The sequence below is a fragment of the Crinia signifera genome, chromosome 5 (assembly GCF_055691185.1).
Source record: "Crinia signifera chromosome 5, ASM5569118v1, whole genome shotgun sequence".
NCBI lineage: Eukaryota > Metazoa > Chordata > Amphibia > Anura > Myobatrachidae > Crinia > Crinia signifera.
Window position 1 is genome coordinate 119,766,896 of NC_139221.1, and position 19,957 is coordinate 119,786,852.

At 47.1% G+C, this 19,957-nt stretch overlaps 1 protein-coding gene across 6 annotated transcripts in view; it reads left to right on the forward strand.

The window, feature by feature from the left end:
* Positions 1 to 19,957, forward strand: part of MAK (male germ cell associated kinase) — a 172,473-nt gene that overhangs the window by 67,646 nt on the left and 84,870 nt on the right. The window contains exon 1 of one of the 6 annotated variants that reach the window (XM_083187932.1): positions 4,715 to 4,735. The exons of the other annotated variants lie outside the window; for them this stretch is intronic. The gene's annotated coding sequence lies outside the window, so the exon portion shown is untranslated. Of the gene's footprint in view, positions 1 to 4,714; positions 4,736 to 19,957 lie in introns of those variants that run through there. 6 annotated transcript variants of the gene reach the window in all.

Here is a 19,957-nt window from a genome sequence, read left to right on the forward strand (position 1 = left end):
ATTGGGTATCCATTTAGTCTATGCTAAATGCTTTCTTATGTTTTAGGGAAAAAATTGATTAAAAATTGTAATACGTGAAAAAAAAGTTTTACAAGCAATATGTAAAGTTGGCCACACAAAAGCAATGGATTGGGGGCAGTTTGACAATTTTATGGTGCTTGCCCTAAATCAGGGGTGGGAAACCTTTTTTGTGCCAAGGGCCATTCGTATGGGGAAAAAAATCCTTTGGGGGCCATATGTAAAAATGTCTCTTACAAATTGTCCTGCTGCAGCCGTCCCACGCTCCAGCGGCTACCGCTGAATAGGACTGACAGTCTCCGGCTGCTGCTGATTAAGAGGAATCTCGCGAGAACTACTGACCTCTTGTGAGAATTCCCCTGTACTTGACTCCCAGCAAAGCTGCCAGGCAGGTGGGAGGGCCACTCAGACGGGCCTGAGGTTCCCCACCCCGGCTCTAAATCATTGCTGATGTAATGGGTTTCCCCAAATTATGATTGTAAGCAAAAAGTGATAGCAGTCACCATTGTAGGTTAGATAAAACAATTATCGGCACAAAAAGATGTTTCAAATAAAAATATAAATTGTGTTGGTCTGCCAATCTAAACCTAAGGTAAAAAATATTCTATGTAATTGATAATATACTTGTAATTATCTGTAAATTTGATTGATATATTGATCAGTGCCTGTACATTACCCAGCAGCTCCCAACTAGTTTACTGGGACGCTAAATAAGAACAATTAATTATGAAAAATAGAGTGCTTGGATAAAAAAGTACAATTCAGTTTATTACCATCAGCACTTATTACCATCAGCACATCTATAAGAAACCAATTTATAAAGACATCTAATATTATCAATTCATAATTAACATCTACAAATCAATTAATAAAATTGATCCTTACAACCCAGATGTACTCACTGCTCAGAGTATGTTTAGATCAGTGGTTCTCAATCTCGGTCCTGAAGGACCCCCAACAGTGCACGTTTTCCAGGTCTCCTGGCAGTAGCACAGGTGCACTCATTATTCACTGATATATTTTAAAAGATCACAGGTGGAGCTAATTAATTCACTTGTGAGGAGACCTGGAAAACGTGCAGTGTTGGGGGTCCTTGAGGACCGAGGTTGAGACCACTGGTTTATATGATAAACCATCAAAAGTCCTTAATTGACGCAGGTTATTAGCGTCCTCACTTCTAATTAAGAGCAACATATCTGTATATTGGGTGTCTTAAATTAAAGACTTTGTATCCAGCAAAATATAACAGTTCTGTATATCCAGATGTAAATTGGCCAATTAAATTGGATATCCAAATATATTTGTATGTTGGTGGTATAGAGCTCTCAAACCTACAGTCTCTGTATAATCTGGAATAGAACAGCATGCCCAATAGGGCTTAAATCTCACCCAGAGTTAGATGCAGATGTCAGTGTGTCTGTTGAACATCAGTATCCTCTCGCTGGGCTGGCACTCATGCTATCTCATCCCTACTCTCTGTATGGAGCGGCCATACAACTCTGGCTGCACCGTTTGCACACAGGTGCTGCAGTCTGAAAGAGCCGTGGCCGTCAGGAAGGGTCACTTGCTTTTATGCGCTCCCATCTGTCAGTGTGGGTGAGGTGCCGCAGCCAGGTTTTTGTTCCAACCAACCAGATTGGACAATACATTTGTAGATGTATTATTACAGTTATGGTGGATGGGCATTTTCAGATTTGAAGATAAAAAAAATCAGCAAATCACTGGTAGTGTATGGGCGCAAATTTTAAGATTGGGAGATTGTGTATTCATGGAATAAATTGCAATATTTGCTGATATCTGGAGGCCTATAAATCTTAGTATAAACAATGCAGCACTGTACAATGAATAGGTCATCATTCACACCAGTCTATATTTACAGACCATAAATGGTTACAACATACTTCACTGTTAAATCTTTTAGTCCAATTTGTAGCACTCAGAAGATAGTGTTGCAGAGTCTGTGGTTTTTCACCAAGATTAGTCCTTCCCTCTGCTAGTAATTCTGAACAGATCTTCCAGACACCAGATAATCTGGCTGCTCCCTTTCTCTGAGACTAAAAGCTGGGAACACACCTATAGATTTATCTGTCCAATCTGTCTGGTAGGAATACAAATCTGGTAATGTATCGGTGCATATGAGAATCCAACATTTGCTCCCAAACACTGGAAAACAGTCAATAGTAATTTTTGGAAATCATATATAACTATCAAATTAACAAATGTATCTGGACAATCATTTTTGGCCCTTTTCCATCATTTGGGAGTGAATCGTTCATGGTCATATGCTCGTATACACTACCAGATTTTTGTCCACATCAGATAGATTGCACAGATAAATCTGTATGTGTGTAACCAGCTTAATGCTTAACCTGTATATGGTCAGAAAAATGGCTGCCAGACTAACACATATTGGGCGGTATTCAATGAGCCTGATTCGCCAAGTTTTATGGCGATTCTGTGTTTTTTTTCGCGTGTGCCGGCGATTTTTGGAGCTGAAAAAGCGAATCACCCTATTCAACGACCTCTATTCGCCGATGACGACCGGTGAATGAAGCACCAATCGCCAAATGTTATTCTCTACAAATCGCCGGTTTTTGTCTATAGGAATTTTCATGGGGATTCGCCGGTAGTCGACGGGATTCGCCATGAATCGCCAAAAGTGTATTCAATGAGAAGTTGGCGATTCTTATTTCTTGTTTCATATCGCCGTTCCTCACCGAGTGTCCCTCGTCATCTTTTTATGGTGAACTTTGTTATGAACCTGTGAAATAATTGGTTTTAAGTGTTTAATTTCACTCTGCAAGTGTAATCTAATATTATTTGCTGCCCTTGTGTGATTTGATGGTTGTAGAAGTGCTATACAAATATATATTTAATTTTTCTGGTATTTTTTTTTTCTCCCACAATGCAATGTTCTTACCCATGGTGCACCTCACTTACCCATGATTCTCCTCCCCACCTCAATCCTTCGTTTGGCCTTTGAGGAGATTACACAGCTTTTGCAGTCTGCTGTATTGGAATCGTTTTTTCAGGGTAATTTGCATTTTTCTTGCATTTCACTGCAATTTCTTACAGTACTGAAGCTGTTTAGGGAAACGCCGGATTGGCTGAGAATCGCCGTTGGGGGCGGCGATTCTCAGCCACGTTGAATAGGGTGACACAGCTAGTCCCGGCGACTCCCGACGAATCCCTACGCGTGGCGAATCGACGTAAAAAAAACGGCGAATGGCTGGCGAATCTGAAATCAGAATCGCCGTGACCAACGATTCACGTCATTGAATACCGCCCATTGGGGCAGTTGTACTAACCAGCGTTAAGTGCATTTCTGCACTTTACGCTGGTTTACTGGGTGGGATTACGTTTACCCCAATGTATTACTAGTGTACCTAACGTGCTCGGCGGGGCTGTCCCCCTGCAATCCCCCCCAGTAATTAGCGGCCTATCCACCACTGTGTGGACAACGCTAGCCCTGCTTCTGGCTTGGGCTGCGCTGGAGATCTTGCCGTTTTAGCGAGATCTCGCGCATGCCTAGAAAGCCGGCGGGGGGGAGCCGCGAGTGCGCATGCGCGGGGCGCTGATAAGGAGAACCGCTCACGCTGGGCATAACGGCTCTCCTTATCGGCTTGGGGGGGGGGGTGTTTAATACATCTGCCTACAACGTTTGCCCGATTCTCCAGCATAACGTTTATTTAAAAAACTTTATAGGCAGATTGATACATCTGCCCCGTTATATCTGACACCCAACATATGTTGTGTCCATTCACTGGGGCAGATGTATTAAGTTTTAAAAGAGATAAACGCAAGGGTGATAGTGATAAATGTCCAGCCAAACAGCCCCGAACTGACATGTTTAAAAATGGCCCTTATGAACTGATTGGCTGGACATTTATCACTGTTTATCCCCCTCACATCTACCTGTTTTTTAAGGCTTAAAACATCTGCCCCTCTGAGATATTTCAATGTATGACAACATAATGTCTGTGTTTCCCTGTGGAGGAGACCTTTCCCATTCTTCCCCTGTGATGTAACAGGAGAAATGTCAGACGGTCTGCCTCTGCCATATATGGTGTTTATTTGCTCAATATTTTAAGATCAGCCTTGCAAATACAGGTAGGGTCTTCCGTATCCGGAGATCTCTTATCCAAAATATTCCAAAAACCGTGATTTTTTTAGAATATTTTGGATCCCCCGCCCCTCTGCTACTTTTTTCATACTTACCTAGTCCCCCCATGTCCACCGCAGCCTTCAGGATCTTCTTCAGCGGTACCAGGAGTGCACTGCGCGGGTGCACCGGTGACATCACTGGCGCACCTTCAAACTCACGCAATGCACCCCTGGGACCGTTGAAGAAGATCCTGAAGGCCGACGGGGGGGGGGCTACCGTGGGACAATCGGGGGGAACAGGTAAGTATATGAAAAAACTAATAATATTCCATAAACCGTAAAAATAGCTTTTAAAGCAAATGCTTCGAGCGGGTTTACTAGTGTGTGTGTGTGTGTGTATGAAAGTATCTATCTATCACATGGTTTTTAAAAAGGTGAATAGGATTTTCCAAAATAATCAGCAGCACAGTGTCTACGATTCCAGTATTATGATTCTGATTAGCAATATCTTCAATGGTTCGGTCCACTCTGCTCATTGCCTAACTCCACCCATTTTGTTTCAGAAGTGGGCGGGATGGAGGACTGTAGTTTCCTGGAAATTCTGTGAGAGTCAGTAGGTATTGTACACTATGCCTTAGACCAGCGATTCTCAAACTTTTTTAGAATCACGGTACCTTAGAGCATCAAAATGTACCCCTAGGCTAAATGTTTCCCATGGCGCGTATTCTATATATTAAAATATATTAAATTAAGTACATTGTGTTTATATATCACAATTATGTGGTGAGGGGCAGGATTTGCTTCTGTTTGTCCATATATGTTCTGATTGGAAGCCATCAGCACTAGTTTTGCCTTTTACATTGCCCATAAATAATATGAATTGATCCTAGCCCACCAACCCAAGGCACCCCTGCAAGTGTCCTGAGGTGCCTAGGCACACTGTTTGGAAACCAATGCCTTAGACATCTGTTGAGAATTATTTGGCTGTTCTGAGGTTTCTCCCAAATGTGCACCAGCAATCACTTTTCTTTCTGTCAGTCACTGAGGCCCCCTCTTTTTAGTCATGCAAGCTGCTCATTGCAGCGGTTTGTATACAGATTCGGACTTAATCATAACAGATGTACAAGTTTTTCATTAGCTTAATCCTGGGGTAGCCAACCCTAGTCCTCAAGAGCTACCAACAGAGCATGTTTCTCTTTCAATGGTCCTGGTGACACAGCTCAACACTGGGATGTAGGAGGGTCCGAAGGAGCCAGGCACCTATCCTAAAGCTTTAGAGGGTAGGCTCCTCCCCTACTGCATCCCTGGACTCTTCAGTTCGTGTTAGGTGCCCACTGGAGTGGGTGCTATTCTAAAGGGCTGCAGGAGCAGCCGAAGAATTAGAGTAGTTAGGGGATTTTTATTATTTTATTAACTATTACCCTAGCTAGGTAGGCACAGTGTGAGGATTTTCATAGTGAATCCTCACACTGCTAGCGCAGCAGGAGCTGACAGAAGCGCGTCCTGTCAGCTATCTGTGCACAGGGTAGACGCTGTCTGGTCTCCCTGTGCTGCGCTCATAGCCTCTATTAAGAGGCTGCCTGGGCTCCGGAGCTGCCTGAAACCGGCTCCACAGTTAGGTGGGGATCATGGGGGACAGGCGCTCCGTGATGGCGGCGGCCATTTTATGCGGAGCTTACACGCTGAGCTCCTGACTGAGAGGACAGCAGCGCTGTGACAGGCATGTTCCAAGTGGTCCCCATTTGAGGGGGAGACACTGGAACAAGGAAATCCTACCTAAGGAGCGGCTAGCTGGGGGTGGTTGGCGCCAAAAGGTCACGGACCCCGCAGCAGCAGGGACTTTGGTCTCTTCCTTCACTCTGACTTTGGCGCCTTTCAGAACGCTTGCAGCGGAGCTGAGCTGGCGAATTGATCCTGGCAGAGTGACTTGGATTTCCTGGGCATCGCTTCCCCGCAGAGAAACCTACAGACAGCTAAGTGACTGGGTGCATTGACTTTGTATAAGCGCTTGTACAATTGTTTGCACTGTATATACTGATAGATATACAATTATCACTTGCATCATGTCTGAGCATCAGGCTGTGGTTTTGGGGGAGGGAGCCCTTAATGCACTGAGCGCGTGCAATGTTTGCACACAAAAGTTTGTCCCTGAGCAGATGGCCAAGGGGGGCTTATGTATTACTTGCGCTGATGTGAGACCCATGGGCAGCGATCCCCATAGGGCAGAGCATATGGAACCTGCGTGGGCCAGGGCCCTAGGCAGGTCAGTAAACGCTTTGGTGCAGCTTTTGGACAGGCAGAGTGATGGGCTGGTAGAATCACAGAGACCTATGCCATCATCTCAGCAGTCGTCTGGCTCCTTGCCTCTTACCCAGGCAGATCCTGCACTGATTCAGGTGATGCAGGATACTGCAAAAGGGATTAACAGGTTCAGTGAAATGCTGGACAAAATGGATGATGTGGCAGGGACCCCTAGAAGGTCTTATGCTTTAACTACTGTGGTAGATGAAGAGGAAGGAGAGTATACTGACATCCCCTGGGATCAGGGTGATGATTTGGAAGAGAACTCTGCTGCTGGTATAGAGGATCTCATTGTAGCTGTGAAGCAGGCTTTAAAGCTGACTGTGGAGGATAAGACTCCTGTTAAGGGTGTTTTTAAGCGACAGCGGAAGGAGGCTGTTACTTTTCCTTCAGATGAGGGGTTACAGGAATTATTAGAAGGAGCTTGGAAAACTCCTGATAAGAGGCTTCAGATGCCTAAGCGATTCCTTAGTCTGTACCCCATGCCAGAGTCTCATGCGGAGCTCTGGGAAAAGGTCCCAGTGGTGGATGCTTCAGTGGCACGTTTGTCCAAGGCTACTGTATTACCAGTACAGGGCGGTGCAGCTTTCAAAGATTCTGGGATAAAAAGCTGGAGGGAAACCTCAAAGCTATCTTTGAAGGGGTGGGGTTTACCTTACGGCCCCTTATTGCTTCAGCCTGGGTCTCTAAGGCCATGATAGAGTGGGCTGGTGAATTATGCACCGTGCTGCAGGCTGACCCTGGTGCATTACTGCTTGCAGAAAAGATTAAGGCAGCAGCAGAATATGCAGTGGAAGCAGAGGAGGAAGCTATTAAAATGGCTACCAGAGTGTCCACAGTCTCCATTAATGCCAGGAGAGTGCTTTGGCTTAAAGCCTGGGAAGCAGACAATGAGTCCAAGAAGGCTCTGGAAACATTAGCCTTCAAAGGAAAGGTACTCTTTGGTACCGAGCTAGAGGAGATTATAAAACAGGCCACGGGCGGCAAAAGTACATTCCTGCCGGCCTCCTCAGCAAAGCAGATGTCAAGATTTTCTGCTTTTAAGCCGTCCTTTCGGCCCTCCCCTAGAGGTGGTGCGTCCTTTCGAGGACAGTCTTTCAGGGGAAGGTTTCAGTCCTCTAGAGGCAAGACACAGAAGTCAAAATTTGGCTCTTTTCACAAGAAGCCAGCCACAAAAGGAGAGGATAAACCCTCTGCATGACTGTCAGGGGCTTCGGCCGACAGTGACAAAAGTGGGGGGGCGTCTCACACTCTTCAGGGACGCTTGGACTGCTTTAGGCCAGGATGCCTGGGTGTTAGATATTATAACACAGGGTTACAAAATCCCTTACAGAGGGCCGCCTCCGAAGAGGTTCATCCCCACATCCTTACCAAAGGAGGCACGGCTTCGTACAGCTCTTGTGAGAGCAGCTCACTCCCTTTTGGAGAAAGGGGTGGTTACACCAGTCCCCAGGGCAGAGTGGAAGAAAGGCTTTTACTCCACGCTGTTCCTGGTGCCCAAACCAGACGGGTCTTTCAGACCAATACTAAATTTGAAATCCCTAAATGTTCATTTATGGGTAGACCATTTCAAAATGGAGTCCCTACGGTCAGTACTCCTGAGTCTGGACCAGGGAGAATTTTTGGCGTCCATGGATGTCCAGGACGCATATTTGCACGTTCCTATACACCCGGAGCATCAGACCTTATTGAGGTTTGCCATAGGAGACCTGCATTTACAATTCCGGGCGTTACCCTTTGGGCTAGCAACCGCGCCAAGGGTATTCACAAAGATAATGTCAGTAATGGCGGCGGTGCTGAGGCTCAGGGGAATCACAGTCATACCCTATTTGGACGATCTCCTGTTCAAAGCAGAGTCAGCAGTCATGCTGCAGAGTCACTTGGCAGAGGCCATCAGTTTTTTGCAGGCTCACGGCTGGATTTTAAATTTGCAAAAATCTCAGTTGGTACCGTCGCAAAGGCTCCAATTCCTGGGAGTCATACTAGACACCCATCTTCATCGGGTATTCCTCACGGAGGTAAAGGCCAGGGATCTGGTCACCCTAGTCCAGGAGATTCTCAGGGCTCAGAGCATTTCAGTATGGAGGTGCCTCAAGCTCCTGGGGAAGATGGTGGCGTCATTCGAGACGCTTCAATTTGCCAGGTTCCACTCTCGGAGGTTCCAATGGAACATCTTGTCAGCCTGGTCAGGAAACACTTTGACCATGAAATCCGAGATGATAGTGCTGTCTTCGGACACCCGAGAATCCTTGAAGTGGTGGACAGAAATAGATTCCCTTCAGTGGGGTCGGTCATTACAGACCTGGGACTGGTTGATAGTAACTACCGACGCCAGTCTCAGGGGCTGGGGGGCAGTAGTCCTGGATCTCAGGCTTCAGGGCCTGTGGACGGCAGAGGAATCAGCGTTACCAATCAACATCTTGGAGCTGAGAGCTGTCTGGAAAGTGATTTCCTTGGCGGGAGACAGGTTACAGAACCTCCCTTTGAGGATTCAGACCGACAATGCCACAGCTGTGGCGTATCTGAATCACCAGGGAGGTACACGCAGCAGATTGGCCATGTGGGAGGTGTCCAGAATCTTCCTATGGGCGGAACAGAATGTTCCAGCTGTATCGGCTATATTCATCCCAGGGATAGAGAATATAGAAGCCGACTTCCTGAGCAGGGAGGAGCTCAAGGAAGGGGAATGGAGCTTACACCCTCAGGTGTTTCACCAAATCACTTCGAGGTGGGGAACTCCGGATGTGGACCTGATGGCATCCAGGATCAACCGTCAAGTGCCCAGGTTCTATGCCAGAACAAGGGATCCACTAGCGGAGGCAGTGGATGCCATGACTATTCACTGGCAGGGAGATCTCCTTTATGCATTCCCACCTGTACCAATGTTACCGAGACTTCTGAAGAAAATACAAGGGCAGAAGGTTCCAGTGATCTTAGTGGCCCCAGATTGGCCAAGGAGATCCTGGTACTCGAGGCTTCAGAGGTTGTCTGTGGACTCATGGCGTCTACCTCTGAGACCAGACCTTCTAAGACAAGGCCCATTCAATCACCTGGATTCAGATCGATTGATTTTGACGGCCTGGCTATTGAAACCATCATTTTAAAAAGAAAAGGGTTTTCTGACGCAGTAGTACAGACGATGATAAAGGCCAGAAAAGCTGTATCTTCGGCAAATTATTATAGAGTCTGGAAGACTTACATTCGATGGTGTGAGAGAAGAAAGGCTCATACATCTCATTTTAAGCTATCAAGAATGATGGAATTCTTACAAGATGGTTTTTCATCGGGCCTAAGCCTTCAGTCACTGAAGGTGCAGATCTCGGCCTTGTCCATCTATTTCCAGAAAAAGATAGCCATTTTGCCGGAAATTCAAACTTTTTTACAAGGAGTATCCAGGTTGAAGCCTCCATACAAGCAACCAGTGGCACCTTGGGATCTATCACTGGTTTTGGAATGCCTTCAAAAGGCACCTTTTGAACCTTTAAGGTCGGCTGACTTTAAGTTTCTTACGTGGAAGCTAGTGTTTTTGTTAGCAGTAGCATCTGCTAAAAGAGTTTCAGAGTTGGGAGCTTTATCATGTAAATCTCCCTTCTTAATTTTTCATGATGACAGGGCTGTTTTAAGAACAGTGCCTCAGTTTTTACCGAAGGTGGTATCTACCTTCCATTTAAATCAGGAGATTGTTCTACCTGTGTTTCAACCCCCAGAGGGTTCTAAGAAAAGGGACAAGTTGAGAACTTTGGATGTTGTGCGTGCCTTACGCATATATGTGGACAGAGTGAAGAGTGTCAGGAAGACTGACACATTGTTGGTATTGTATGACGTACACAAAATTGGTTGGCCTGCATCTAAGCAGACTATTGCTAGGTGGTTGCGGTCTATGATAGCCTTTGCTTACACCAAAGTGGGTAGACCAGTACCGGCCAAAATAAATGCGCATACCACCAGGTCAGTTGCCACCTCTTGGGCGGTTCGACATGGGGCCACAGCGGAGCAGGTTTGCAGAGCTGCCACTTGGTCATCTGTTCACACATTTGCCAAATTCTATAGATTCCATGAGTTCGCGTCGGAGGACGCATCATTCGGGCGAGCAGTGCTGAGAGCTGCAGACCTGAGCGTACCCTCCCAAAGGACCGGCTCTGGAACGTCCCAGTGTTGAGCTGTGTCACCAGGACCATTGAAAGAGAAAAAGGGATTTTTGTAAGAACTTACCGTTCGAATCCCTTTCTCTGATATGGTCCTGGTGACACAGCGATCCCTCCCTTACGCTCAGTAAGTATGCCAGAATTTCATGATGTTCATGTTAAAATGGTTAAAAGTTAACAGTTTCAGTTATAAAATGTGCAGATAATGTGCAGGTGTTTGTACTGAGTTAATGTATTCCAGTGGCTTTGAAAGTTGAACTGAAGAGTCCAGGGATGCAGTAGGGGAGGAGCCTACCCTCTAAAGCTTTAGGATAGGTGCCTGGCTCCTTCGGACCCTCCTACATCCCAGTGTTGAGCTGTGTCACCAGGACCATATCAGAGAAAGGGATTCGAACGGTAAGTTCTTACAAAAATCCCTTTTTTGCAGGTCTCCTCACAGAATCACAAGTGAGCTAATTACCTCCATCTACGTATCTTTTAAAATGTGTCGGTGATTAATGAGTGCAGCTGTGCAGCAGCTAGGTTGTCTGGAAAATGTGAACTGTTGGTAGCTCTCGAGGGCTAGGGTTGGCTACCACTGGCTTAATCAGTCCAGTCTTGTTAAGCTGTACCTGAAGCTCCAAGAAGGGATGTTTGGCACCCCTGCAGCAGTAATGTCTAAGGACACAGTACTATACTGAGGGCAGAATCTTACATACGCTAGATAGTAAATTGCTGTACTTGTACAGCTCAGAGACGGCTCCTTTTTTATGCTTATGTTTTTGACAAATTTTATATGTCCTTGTATAAATAATATATAAGGTTTTATCCTATTTGGCCTTGAAGGTTTGGATGGCTCTGATCTTGATGCCAAGCAACCGAATGAAACCGGGATTATTATTGACCGGTAATATACATTAGTCTTTGACTGTATTCTGTAATCCTAATAAGATTACTCTTTGTTTTATAACCACAACAATGTTTTGTATTTGGCTTGGTCTAAAACTACCAAAGTTGCTTTTCAAATCCCTACAGGGCCTATTCAATTGGACATGAGGTTTTTCGAGAAAAAAACCCCAGATTGCGGACATTGCATTTTTGAATACCGTGGGAATGTGTGCTCCTGATACCTACAATATCCAATAAAAATGAAAATGCATTTGGGGTTTTCTGTTTTGAAAAAAAAGTTGGATATTTACCTATGTTCTGGCCAGTCCGGTGGTCTCAGTGGCTCCTGCTCAAATACCCCCCCCCCCCCCCTATTTTTTTCCACTGGGGAAGTGGCTACTGAGAGGAAAGGCAACTACTGGTATATGTAGTTCTCCCTACTGCTGCCACTAGGTAAACACACACACGCTGTTGCAGAAGACCAGATTCCGACAGGCTAGGGCAGGCATTCCCAACCACGGTCCTCAAGGCACACCAACAGTGCAGGTTTTAGTGATATCCAGGCTTGAGCACACGTGACTTAATTAGTACCTGAGGGATTCTGATTAAACCATCTGTGCTGAAGCCTTGATATCACTAAAACCTGCACTGTTGGTGTGCCTTGAGGACCATGGTTGGGAATGCCTGGGCTAGGGGATCATTCCACATCAAATCAATAATTTTCATGACCATCACCAATTTCAATTACATTTGCTGTGCTTGTTAGGTCTGATGAAAAACTAATTTACACCAAATTTCAACATCGTAGGTTGGAGATAAAATTCAGAGAGGGTCAGTAAAAAAAATTTTTTTTTAAGTTAATTTGATATGGAATGACCCTAGTGCAGTGGTTCCCAAACTGTGTACTGTGGCTCCTAGGAGTGCCCTGGGTTGGTGGTCCAGGACCATTTCAAATTTTTCATGGTTAATTATTTATGGGCAAAACTAATGCTGGTGGCCAATCATAGAATGTGTACAAACAGAAGCAAATCCTGCCCTTTACCACATAGCTGACCATAAGAATCACATATAAACCCTATCTGATTACATTTTTTGGGCCTAGGGGTGCTGATACTCTAGGGTGCTGTGATTCAAACAAGACTGGGAACCCCTGGGCTAGGGAAAGAAAACTGTGCTTTGGATTGTGATTAAGGACTACATACATAAGTGAATAGGAAAAGTTGTATTGCTTAAGTAGACACGGGGGGGGGGGGGGGGTGTATTTAACAGGGGTTCCAGAGCAACCCTGATAAAAAAAAATTCCCCAAATAATTGAGATTTTACGAAAAATCTGACTCTCTCTGGGGGTACAAGATTATAGGCAACAACACAATGATGCCTCAATTTGGTTTACTACATCAGTGGTTCCCAACCCTGGTCCTCAAGTACCCCCAACAGTGCATGTGTCACACGCAGCCGCGGCGGTGCGCGGCGGGCTTACTACTCACCCGTTCGCGCCCGCCGTCGGCTAGCGTGTAGTGGTCTCCAGGTCAGCGGCAGCAGGCAGCGGCAGTCTGGTGGGCAGCAGGCAGCGTGGGACGCCAGCAAGTGTAGTGGTATGTGCTGTAGGGGCGCCGGGAGGCCGGCGCCGCCATCTTGATTAAGGGCAAATAGCAGATTGGTCCTTGTCTGAGGTTTCCGCCCATACTGACCTGACAGCCAATGGCAGCCGCCCTCTAGGGATATAGGGGATCTGCCTAGGCCTGTTCAGTGTCAGTACAAAGAGTCTCCAGAGGCGTTCACAGCTCCCAGCTGACTCCGGCTCTCTGACTCACCTCTCCTGACTTGGTGCCTTGCTTCAGTGCTCTGTGTTGGTCTCGATTCAGCTTAACCCCATCGCTGCCAGATCTCTCCACAGTCTGGTCTCTGCCTGCATCCCTGAGCTTCCTGGCCTAAGTTCTTCAAGTCGTCTGCTTCCAAGCAACTTCCCATTCTTCTGTCATCATCCATCTTCTTTCAGTCTTCAAGGATCCCTCATTACCATCAAGTACATTCTCTTTCCGGATTTCTTCATTTCCCAAGACCCCAGCCTGCAGTCCGCAGTGCTTGAACTGTCATTGTTTAAATGAACTTTTTCTTCTTTACAAAGTGCCGTGCCGGCTCAATTCTTATTACTGCTAAACTGCCACTTGACAAAGTATTCAAGCGTGTATTGTTCTATTTATGAATTCTATTATTAAACCTGCACGATTTAATCCTTCCTCCTCTGGTCCGTCTCCGGTTGCTACACACCACACGACTTCATCCAGCCCTTCAGTTGTGACAGTTTGTACTGACCCGATGGAGTCGGGTGAAGAACAGGCTTCCATGGCGGACGCACTTCACAGCATCATGGCTCGTCTGGAGCAAGTGGAGGCTACCCAACGTCAAGTGGCTCAATTCCTTCAGGTCTTGGCTTCGCCCCCGGCGGCTCCCTCAGTTTCTGTGGCTCCAGCTCCAGAGGTTCCAGTCCCTGTCCCTACACCTGGACCAATAGTTCCTCATCACATGCAATTACCAACCCCCAGCAAATATGATGGTTCTCCGAAAGGATGCCGTGGGTTTCTGAACCAATGCGATGTGCATTTCACCTTACAGTCTTCTCACTTTCCTACTTCCAAGGCAAAGGTGGCTTATATTGTGTCTCTCCTAGCAGGGTCAGCTTTGGACTGGGTGTCCCCTCTCTGGGAACGTGCTGATTCCCTGCTCGATGACTATGAAGCTTTTATTACCTCTTTCCGTCACATCTTCGACGAACCTGGCAGAGTGTCGTCTGCCGCTACTGAGATCCTGAGAATTCGCCAGGGTAGTCGCTCAGTGGGACAATATGCTGTGCAGTTCCAGACTCTGGCTTCGGAACTAAAGTGGAACGAAGAGGCTCTCGTCTCCGCCTTCTGGAATGGGCTGGCAGGTCGTATCAAGGACGAATTAACTACCCATGACTCTCCTGCTACTTTGGCTGAACTCATCTCCTTGTGCAACAAAGTAGATCTACGGATGCAGGAGCGTCAACTAGAGAGAAGTCGCTCCGACCGTCTCCGCCCTTGTCTCACCACCAACGCTGTTCCTGTTCCTAGACCTGGGTCCTCCACAACCACACCACCAGACGAACCCATGCAGATCAACCGCTCTCGGCTTTCCTTTGAAGAAAAATCCTGTAGACGTCGTGAGAATCTTTGCATGTACTGCGGTTCTTCCGCTCATCTGTTGTCTTCCTGCCCACTGCGTCCGGGAAACGACCGCTCCTAACCTCCCCGAGGGAGGCCAGGTTAGGAGTTCTGCTTTCATCTCCCTCTTCAACTGTGCCCACCATTCCTGTTACTCTTGTGTGCCCTCAGGGAAAAATCAAGGTCCAGGCTCTACTAGATTCCGGAGCAGCCGGGAACTTCCTTTCTTCCTCTTTCGTTCTTCAACATTCCTTGACGGTGCAACCTTTGGCCCATCCGTTGGCTCTCACTGCAGTAGATGGGAGTCGCATCAGCAGCGGGCAAATCACCCTTCAAACCGATCCAGTGACAGTTCTCGTCGGTGCCTTACATCAAGAGACTCTAGAATTTTTTGTCCTTCCTCAGTCCTCACACCAGGTAGTCCTGGGCCTACCATGGCTTACTAAGCACAACCCTCATATTGATTGGACCAGTATGGAGATCACAGCCTGGGGTACGAACTGCCTAACTACTTGCATGCCTCGTGTCATTCCACTCCATCAAACTAATCCTCAAGAAGTAGGAGGTTCCAGTCTTTCATCTTCACCAGCTCCACCCTTGTCGTTACCCACACCATATCTTTCTTTTTCTGACGTCTTCAGCAAAGGAGGTGCCGATACCCTGCCGCCTCATCGCTCCTGGGACTGTCCGATAGAGTTGATACCTGGGAAGTTCCCACCGCGGGGCCGCATCTACCCCTTGTCTCTGCCAGAGACCAAAGTCATGTCTGACTACATTCGAGAGAACTTGGATAAGGGGTTCATTCGCCCGTCCACTTCGCCAGCCGGAGCGGGGTTTTTCTTTGTGAAAAAAAAAGATGGAACCCTCCGCCCGTGTATCGACTACAGGGGTCTGAACGATATCACGATCAAGAACCGCTATCCTTTGCCTCTGATCACCGAATTATTCGATAAAATCCGAGGGGCTTCCATCTTTACTAAACTGGATTTAAGAGGGGCGTACAACTTGATCCGTATACGATCTGGAGATGAGTGGAAGACGGCGTTCAACACCCGAGACGGCCACTATGAATACCTGGTGATGCCCTTTGGCCTTTGCAACGCTCCAGCCGTCTTCCAACAATTTGTAAATGATATATTTCGAGATTTGTTGTATCATTCCATTGTGGTGTATCTCGATGACATTCTCATCTTCTCATCGAACCTCCATCTCCATCGGCAAACAGTAGCTGAGGTCTTGCGGCGCCTTCGCCAAAATAAATTATTCTGCAAGCTAGACAAGTGCGTCTTTGAGGTTACCTCCATTCCATTCCTTGGCCACATCCTCTCCAGCACTGGGATAGAGATGGATCCAGAGAAAGTAAGAGCCATCTTAGACTGGACAGCGCCCACCACGCTCAAAGGCATCCAGAGGTTCCTGGGCTTTTCAAATTACTATCGTCGTTTCATCCGGAACTTCTCCACCCTTGCTGCACCTCTTACTGCTCTAACCCGTAAGGGCTCTGATCCAACTCAGTGGTCACCTGAAGCCTCTCAAGCCTTCCAACAACTAAAGGATGCTTTTGTCTCCGCCCCAATCCTTCTCCAGCCAAACCTCGACAAACCCTTTATTCTTGAGGTGGACGCATCCTCAGAGGGGGTAGGGGCAATCTTGTCACAGAGAGGGGAGGACCAGGTGCTTCATCCCTGTGCCTTCTTTTCCAAGAAGTTTCTTCCAGCGGAGAAGAATTACCCCATTGGAGAGCAGGAGTTACTGGCAGTCAAATCAGCGTTAGAGGAGTGGCGGTACCTCCTGGAGGGGGCACGACATAAAATTACGGTGTACTCCGACCATAAGAACCTCTCATTCCTCAAGCAGGCCCAATGTCTTACAGCTCGTCAAGCCCGCTGGGCCATGTTCTTCGAACGCTTTGATTTTTCAAATCAAATTCAGACCCGGGACGATGAATGCCAAAGCCGATGCCCTTTCACGCTCTTTTGAAACTTCCGCTGATCTTGAGACTCCTCCTCGACCCATTCTCGATCCTCTGGTCTTTGCTCAAGTAACAGTCCAGCCTTCACCTCCACCAGGCAAGACCTTCGTTCCTCTCAATCTCCGGAAGAGAGTGCTGTCCTGGGCACACGCTTCCCGTTTCGCAGGGCATACCGGGGCACAGAAGACCTTAATGTTCCTATTGCGGTCATACTGGTGGCCTACCATCCGTCGTGATGTAAACTCCTTTGTCGCTTCCTGTGTAAAGTGCACTCAGCATAAGTCCTCCAGAACGTCTCCTGTCGGTCCTCTTCTACCTCTAGCCATACCAACAGAACCATGGTCCCACCTGTCTATGGACTTTATCTGCGAACTTCCTCCCTCCAAAGGGCATACAGTAATTTGGGTGGTGGTCGACCGCTTTTCAAAGATGGTGCACTTCTTCCCATTGAAAGGTCTTCCATCTGCTCCAGTGTTGGCTCAGCTCTTCATTTCCACCATCTTCAAACTCCATGGGTTGCCCAAAGAGATTATTTCGGACCGTGGCGTGCAGTTCGTCGCAAAGTTTTGGAGGGCCCTCTGTTCTGCTGTACAAGTCAAGCTCAAGTTCTCCACTGCTTTCCACCCACAAACCAACGGGCAGACAGAACGAGTCAACCAAGACTTGGAGGCCTTCATTCGTTTGTTCGTCTCTTCCTCTCAAGACGACTGGGTAGACCTTCTGCCTTGGGCGGAATTTGCGCACAACAATTCTTATCATTCTTCCTCCGGCACCACTCCCTTTTTCACTGTCTTTGGCAAGCATCCCCGATCTCCGGAGTTCTCAGATCTATCATTGTCCGAAGTCCCTGCAGCTGCTTCTTCCCTACAACGGTTTGCAAAGATCTGGTCAGACGTCCATACAGCTCTCCTCAAAGCATCCGCTCGATATAAAAGGATGGCGGACAGGAAAAGAAGAGCAGCTCCTAAGTTAAAGGTTGGAGATCGAGTATGGCTGTCTACCCGCCATATACGCCTTCGGTTACCGTCCATGAAGCTGGCTCCTCGGTTCATCGGGCCGTACCCGATCACTCAGGTGATTAATCCGGTGGCCTACAGACTACAGCTCCCTCCTTCCTTAAAGATATCAAATTCGTTCCATGTGTCTCTTCTGAAACCTTTGCGTTTGAACTTATATCAGAAGAAGGTGCCTAAACCGCCCAAAATTGGCTCGGAAAGAGAAACAGAGTTCGAGGTGAGGCGCATTATCGACTCACGTTGCCGCAATACCCATCTTCAGTATCTGGTAGAGTGGCTTGGATTCGGTCCTGACGAGAATTCCTGGGTTGATGCTGCAGATCTTCATGCTCCTCGTCTGGTGAGACAGTTCTTTCAAAGAAATCCACACAAGGTGCGTAGGTGCCCTGGGGTCACCCAGAAAGGGAGGGGTACTGTCACACGCAGCCGCGGCGGTGCACGGCGGGCTTACTACTCACCCGTTCGCGCCCGCCGTCGGCTAGCGTGTAGTGGTCTCCAGGTCAGCGGCAGCAGGCAGCGGCAGTCTGGTGGGCAGCAGGCAGCGTGGGACGCCAGCAAGTGTAGTGGTATGTGCTGTAGGGGCGCCGGGAGGCCGGCGCCGCCATCTTGATTAAGGGCAAATAGCAGATTGGTCCTTGTCTGAGGTTTCCGCCCATACTGACCTGACAGCCAATGGCAGCCGCCCTCTAGGGATATAGGGGATCTGCCTAGGCCTGTTCAGTGTCAGTACAAAGAGTCTCCAGAGGCGTTCACAGCTCCCAGCTGACTCCGGCTCTCTGACTCACCTCTCCTGACTTGGTGCCTTGCTTCAGTGCTCTGTGTTGGTCTCGATTCAGCTTAACCCCATCGCTGCCAGATCTCTCCACAGTCTGGTCTCTGCCTGCATCCCTGAGCTTCCTGGCCTAAGTTCTTCAAGTCGTCTGCTTCCAAGCAACTTCCCATTCTTCTGTCATCATCCATCTTCTTTCAGTCTTCAAGGATCCCTCATTACCATCAAGTACATTCTCTTTCCGGATTTCTTCATTTCCCAAGACCCCAGCCTGCAGTCCGCAGTGCTTGAACTGTCATTGTTTAAATGAACTTTTTCTTCTTTACAAAGTGCCGTGCCGGCTCAATTCTTATTACTGCTAAACTGCCACTTGACAAAGTATTCAAGCGTGTATTGTTCTATTTATGAATTCTATTATTAAACCTGCACGATTTAATCCTTCCTCCTCTGGTCCGTCTCCGGTTGCTACACACCACACGACTTCATCCAGCCCTTCAGTTGTGACAGCATGTTTTGCAGGTCTCCACACAGAATCACAAGTGCTATAATTACTGTAGCTCCACTGTGGATCTTTTCAAATGTACCTGGAAAACGTGCACTGTTGGGGGTACTTGAGGACCAGGGTTGGGAACCACTGTGCTACATCATACAGCATTTTATAAAAGGAGGCACAATATCCTGGTTTGGTAGACTTCTCAATTTCAGCAGCTTCCTGACTATTCAGAAAATCTGCATCACAAATGTGGAGAGCTTGAGTGTACTTTGTTTACACAACTAACCATTCTAAAAAGTAAAAGTGGAGCTGTTGCCCATAGCAACCAATCTGATTCTACCTATCAATTATTTACTCTGTACTGGATAAATTATAGCTAATCTCTGATTGGTTTCTATGGGGAAAAACCCCACATTTTAATTATTAGAATATTTAGTAAATTTACCTCTTAGTGACCCTTATTACTTTCCAATCACAACTTGCACTCTAGATTCAAAGGTATCATCAAGATCAGGCATTCCCAACCACGGTCCTCACGGCACACCAACAGTGCAGGTTTTAGTGATATCCAGGCTTCAGCACAGATGGATTAATCAGAATCCCTCAGATACTAATTAAGTCACCTGTGCTCAAGCCTGGATATCTACAAAACCTGCGCTGTTGGTGTGCCTTGAGGACCGAGGTTGGGAATGCCTGATCAAGATGTTAAAATTATTATAAAGTTCTGCATACACACGATGCGATTTCAGCTTCTGATTTTGACTATATAGAAAAGTAAGCTCAAATCGCGATGTGCGCCTCCCTGGGATCGGCAATGCGATTTATGGTAACTTTTATTCCGATTTTCTTCCTAGCTCATAGAGCTGGCCTTCTATGCAAGGGAAGATATTGAGCACCTTTCATCCTGGAGGCTATAGTAGTATATGTGCCTGATTTACACCAGAAGGTGCAGTTTCCGAGTGGTAGTGCTAAAATACAGTACAGTTTTCTTACATAATATGTACAGACAGTGTAATTTCCTCTACCTCCCCCATGGCAGCCAACACCTGTGGGTTATCTCCCTTCTGGGTAGTACTTGGAAAGGAAA